This window comes from Camellia sinensis, chromosome 9 (genome assembly GCF_055761805.1).
Source record: "Camellia sinensis isolate YWXY chromosome 9, ASM5576180v1, whole genome shotgun sequence".
Classification (NCBI taxonomy): domain Eukaryota; kingdom Viridiplantae; phylum Streptophyta; class Magnoliopsida; order Ericales; family Theaceae; genus Camellia; species Camellia sinensis.
In genome coordinates, this window is record NC_138969.1 from 48,291,490 (window position 1) to 48,297,508 (window position 6,019).

Sequence of the window (6,019 nt, forward strand, 5' to 3'; positions counted from 1 at the left end):
TAGAAAGGGAAATGGAAATGAAAGGAAAAGGAGAAAGAATTAATAGAATTCCAAATCCCAACTATGTTTGGTTGTGTTGGTTATAAAATAGAATTGATGTCCTAAAAGGTATCCTATTTCTTTATTTATTTCTCACCCCCTTTCTTTTCCCATATATTTTTTATTATAACCAAACATAAATAGGATTACATTTCTCATTCCTTTTCCAAACCCCACCTCAAAAACTCCAACCAAACACAGCATAAACATTCCCTAATGCTGTATATAATTGCTGAAATGTGATGACGAAATTAAGGAGATATTGCAGTTCTATGATCAGGTTGGAAGTTCTTGTTAGTTTGCAGCTGAGAAACACAAATGTGCATGGTTTTCTATGCAAGTTATTCTGTCTTTGGTCTAAGCAATGTTAGATCCTCAATAAAAATAAAAAAATAAAAAAAATTTAGTCTCACGCAAGAAATCTTCAATGCAACAGTCCGGACAAACCACAATGCTATACATCTTTTCTGAGTAAAAACTGCTGATGATTTATGAAATAATCATAGGTATTGGAGCAGTTAGCACTACTTCTACTTCTATGTTGTAATTATCCTCATTAACAATCTCTGTCTATCTCAGCATCTGCCATTTATATTCTAACCATTTATAGGAAAGAAAAAGTCAAAATATATTTGTCTGTTGTTGAGATAATGTTATTACCTACTCAAAAGTTTAGAAAGAAAAGGGGATCTTTCATCATTGGGAGATACAATGTGGTTGAGTTAAAGTAACACATTGATTGTTGGTTGTTTCTGCACCAGTAGGATGGTAGGTAATCAGAATTCGGATTTGATGACTATGACTTCAAATTGATGGAACTCTTGGGTTAGCAAAGTGAAAGTTCAATGCCTCAAATCTTTTGCTCTAAAATAGGAGAGCCTATTTATTTGTACTTGCCTACAGAGCACTATAAGCTGTGGAGTTCTATGAACCAAGAAATGTATCGGTCCTTCCTGTAGGCAACTGGAGAGTTTCTAACCATTCATGTTGGATGCTATGGCATTAATGTATGATATTGTTATTCTGAAAATCTGATTTTCAACTAATATAACAAGGAATCCTAGTGTTTGTGTGTTGGTCAATGTTGTGATTGTAAGACTACGAGCAATTTACAATTCTAACATTTTACCATCAATGGAATGAAATCTTGCTCAACAGCAATGTTTCTTCTGAAGTGATTATCTGCATTCAGTTATGATAAATGTGATCTGTTTTAAAAAATTTCACTTTATTTGTAACATAATATTACAGACTTAAATACTTATCGGGAGTGTTGTGATTTGCAATCCCACTTCTGTGACTATGCTTTCAAAGTCTAATCAATCCATTTACCATTTATCCTCAGATATTTACGAATGCCAGAGAAGTTTCAGTATTGATGCCCGGAGAAAATATTCCTACTTTTATTGCCCATCCAGCACCCATGCCTTGCTCCCCTGAGCACATCTCATGGCCCACCCATCAGCATACATCATTGCCGGATATCTCCCAAGACTCCAATTCAAGCTCAAGCTCGATCTGAAATAACTATGCATTGAAATGCCAGCTCACTAGTTTGTACATCAAAGCTATTCAGAATCATGGACATTACTCGAGCAAAAATCACACATTAAATATTGAAGATCTGTAGCAAGGAAGAGGAATCTGGAAGGTGGCAATTTTTAATGCGTAGGTTCTTGAATCTGTATATATAGCATTCTGTCATGATGGGCATATAGAGGATTCAATCATTCAACATTGAAAAATCAGGCAATGATTTAGCTTGCATTAACTTATATTTTTCATATGTTTCGTGGTTTTCAGATTTTTAAGATGCTACTAAGATTCCTAGAGATGGATTCAATGTCCACGTCAAATCTGTCTCCTTGTAAAGAATTGAGTATAATTGATGATGGATACAGGAGTAAAAATTGATGGGTCTTCTTTTGCATTTTCGGTTGGCGAGTGCAATTTTTCAGCTTGTTGAGTACAACCACGAGATGAATATTTGTGTCATGATGATTGGAGTATTCAATCAACACGATGAAGAACATTTTAAAGTCTTGTATATTAGCCCACACCATGATTGGCAAAGACAACTCTCGCTTTGGTGCGAAGCAAGGACTTCAGGACAGGAGTACTGGTTTTTTTACTGATCTGAGGTAACAATCCTAGTACCGAGAAACAACCACTTAGTAGGCATACTCTCCCAAAATTTGTGTCCATTTACCCAAATTCTTTGGAAGATATTTGTAAATTGCTCCAAGTTAGGTCTCCAAGTTTGGAAGAAATTAGTACTCTTTTCCTAAGATGCTCTTTTTTTTTTTAATGATAACCATCTTTTCGGTGCCCCCTTGAACAACCAAATGAACCAAACTGATGGAGGTCACGTTGGTTGGGGACCTGAAAGTATCTGAGTTTTCCGGTCGTTTTGACCAACCCTACCCCGAGGTGAATGGGGTTTGAACCAACTTTTCTTTGGTTTGGTTGGATGATAGTCAGACATTGTAGCTCCATTGTTAGGATTAGGTCTTCTTGGTTAGCCTTGATGGATTATCAATCCTGATTTCGGGTCTGAGACTAGAGTTGACAAATGGGCGGTGGAGTGGCAGTGGTAGCAATAGTGGTGGTGTTGTAGAGGCGGTCCGTTCTAACGAGTTTAAACCTGAAAATACAACTTATTTATTTGAATGGGTTTAAATGGATTTCAAATAGATATAATTGAACAGGTTTAGAGTTTCAAGTTATTGTTTGCTACTACTACGCCAGACTATCAAATGAATCAATTGAATTTTTTGTTGTTGTCATATTAACTAACTTATGCACTTAGACCAATTGGTACCTAATCAATCATCATTAATGGCATTCCCCTCCTTAAAAAGTTTGAAAACATACATAATTTTTCATTTTTGTGCAAAAATTATTTTCAAAATTTAAACAAACATTTTGGTATTCCTAAAATGTGGGCTGTTTTCCGAAAAATGAAATAAAATAATATAATTTCTAAATTCAATTTACTAATTAAGTTTTTACATGTTTTGATAATAGATAACAAAAAACAAAAATACGACCAAACTAGGGATGACAATGGATAACCTACCCTATGGGTATTCATGGAGATCCAACCCAAATACATGGGTTTTCCCCTCTTTTTCTTATCCATTGGATAGGGTAGGTGATATTCTTTAAATATCCACAGGGGATGGGTTGGGGATGGGTACCCACTAATTTCCCCATATGTTTTTTTTTTAAGATTCACAACTAAAACTAAATATACATTCAATCTTTTTTCTTTTTTTATTTATTTATTTTTTCAGGTTCACAACCATTTTTTTTTTTTATAAGATCCACAACCAAAACTAAATATACCTCCAATCTTTTTTTATTTTATTTTTAAGGTTCACAACCATTTTTTTTTTAATTTTTAAGATTCACAACAAAAGCTAAATATACATTTAGTTTTTTTCCTTTTTTAAATTTTTTTTAAGGTTCACAACCATTTTTTTTTTTTTAAGATTCACAACCAAAGCTAAATATATATTTAATTTTTTTTTTCCTTTTTTTTTAATTTTTTTTTAAGGTTCACAACCATTTTTTTTTTTTTTTTTTTTAAGATTCACAACCAAAGCTATACATTCAATCTTATTTTATTTTATTTGGCTCAACAATAAAATCAAATACACATTAATTAACATTGTCACATTATTCTTGTCAAATTTTATGCATATCTAGAATTTTTTAAATTTATTTAAAAAAAATTAAGAACATTGTCTAGTGTAGGTTTCGGTTTGCTTTTCTATGTTATTTTATTTTGTTGTGTATTGTAATTTTCAGAATGGTTTGCTTGTTCTGAAATTTCAATTAACGAGTATGAATCTATTTGTTTTATGTTATCACACAATTTATACAACATATATATATATATATATATATGAATGTATTTGAAAATAAGGAAATTGTAGAGAATCAAAACAAGCATGAGTTGTGATTGGTTAGAAATGATGGGTACATAGATTTATTTGCTAGAAAAACAAAAAGGGGATACAAAGTCATACTAAATAATTTTTTTTAAATTAAAAGAATTTTTCTTAGTTATGAACAGATTTAACTGAAACCAGCTTGTTTCCCAATGTTATGCTTCATTTATTTAGATAGAAAATATTTTTTAATGAAAAATATTTTTTATAAAAAAAATTCAAAATATATTTTTTTATATTTGGTGGTGGTGGTGATGGAACGAAGGTGAAAGTAGAAATTGTTACATAGTGGTGGAGTGATGGCGGCAGTGATGATGGTAGTGGCTATGGTGATGGTAGTGTGACAGTGAAAGTGAGAATAGTGGTGATGGTGTTGTGAAATTAGTAAAAATTTAATTGAAAAAACATTTTTTGTTTTTTAAAAGTAACAAACAACAAAATTCGTGGGGGACTAAAGGAAGAAGATGGAGGATGGATTGGGTGTGGTAATGCATAGATATCTTAAAATGAGTGGTTCAGATTTGTTAAAGGTATAATTAGATTTTGGATAAATTAAAATGAATTGTTCAAATTTGCTAAGAGAAAGATGGTTTAATGTCTAAATTGTCCGTGGCTAACAATTCCTTGTTTATGCCCTGATGCAATTTAATATGAGTCTTATAACACTTTCTTCAAACAAACTTTTTGATTTTCTCAAAATTATATATTTGATTATTATAAAACAAACTTTTTAATTAATTAATTAATGTGTATTTGATTTTGTTGTTGAACCAAATAAAATAAAATAAAATAAGATTGAATGTATATTTAGCTTTTGTTGTGAACCTTAAAAAAATAAAAAATAAAATAAAAAAATAAGTTGTTAACATTAAATATATTAAAAAAGAAAGAAAAAAGATTGAAGGTATATTTAGCTAAAACCTTTATAAAAAAAACACAAAAGAAAAACAAGAAGGTTGTTAACATTAAATATATTAAAAAAGAAAGAAAAAAGATTGAAGGTATATTTAACTTTTGTTGTGAACCTTAAATAAAAAATAAAATAAAATAAAAATTGTTAACATTAAATATATTAAAAAAGAAAGAAAAAAGATTGAAGGTATATTTAACTTTTGTTGTGAACCTTAAAAAAATAAATAAATAAATAAATAATAAATAAATAAAAATTGTTAACATTAAATATATTAAAAAAGAAAGAAAAAAGATTGAAGGTATATTTAACTTTTGTTGTGAACCTTAAAAAAAATAAAAAATAAAAAATAAAAAAAAATAAAAAAAATTGTTAACATTAAATATATTTAAAAAGAAAGAAAAAATATTGAAGGTATATTTAGTTTTTGTTGTGAACCTTTAAAAAAAAAAAAAAAAAAAAGTGGTTGTTAACATTAAATATAAAAAATAAAAATGGGGATTAAAGTGGGTTGGGAAAAATCCATACCCATTAAAAAATGGGGAGGGTGGTACCCATGGGGAATGGGGAATGGGGAATGGGAAAAATTTATTATAGGGGAATGGGGATGGGGAATTAATATCCACCCCATTGCCCTCCATTGCCATTCCTACATGGGTTGGGTTGGGTTGGTTCAACTTTGTAAATATATTAAATCGATTTTGAGTCTAAAACTGATGAATCCATTCAGATCGGTTTGATTCTTAAGTTAGGCTATTTCTAACCCAGAAATGCATGAGACCCCCCGGTGGGGGTGTTGGGGGTCACGCCCGATTGGTCAAAAAAAATTAATTTTTCCTTTTTTCTTTTTTTTTTTCATCCATTGCCAGCTCCCCACGTGGAAGTGGGGGGGGTGCTGGGGTGCTTTCCTGCTGGGGGTCTCCAGCAGGACTCTTTCTAACCTGAACTAACCTACGACTCCAACCTATATATATTTTATATAAATTTTATTTATGTTGAGATGCATCAATATAATTGTTGTACTTTTTAATGTTATGTTATAATATTGTTCAAATTTTGTTTATTTATTTAGTGCTTATTTCTTCTTCTTCTTGTTCATATATATATATATATA

The 6,019-nt window shown here is 30.6% G+C and overlaps 1 long non-coding RNA gene across 1 annotated transcript; it reads left to right on the forward strand.

The window, feature by feature from the left end:
* The first annotated feature begins 1,564 nt into the window (after nt 1-1,564).
* On the forward strand, nt 1,565-1,969 carry LOC145798572 (uncharacterized). Its single transcript, XR_014339643.1, has 2 exons — nt 1,565-1,707; nt 1,843-1,969. It is a non-coding gene; the product is annotated as an uncharacterized LOC145798572 (long non-coding RNA).
* Nucleotides 1,970-6,019: the final 4,050 nt, after the last annotated feature.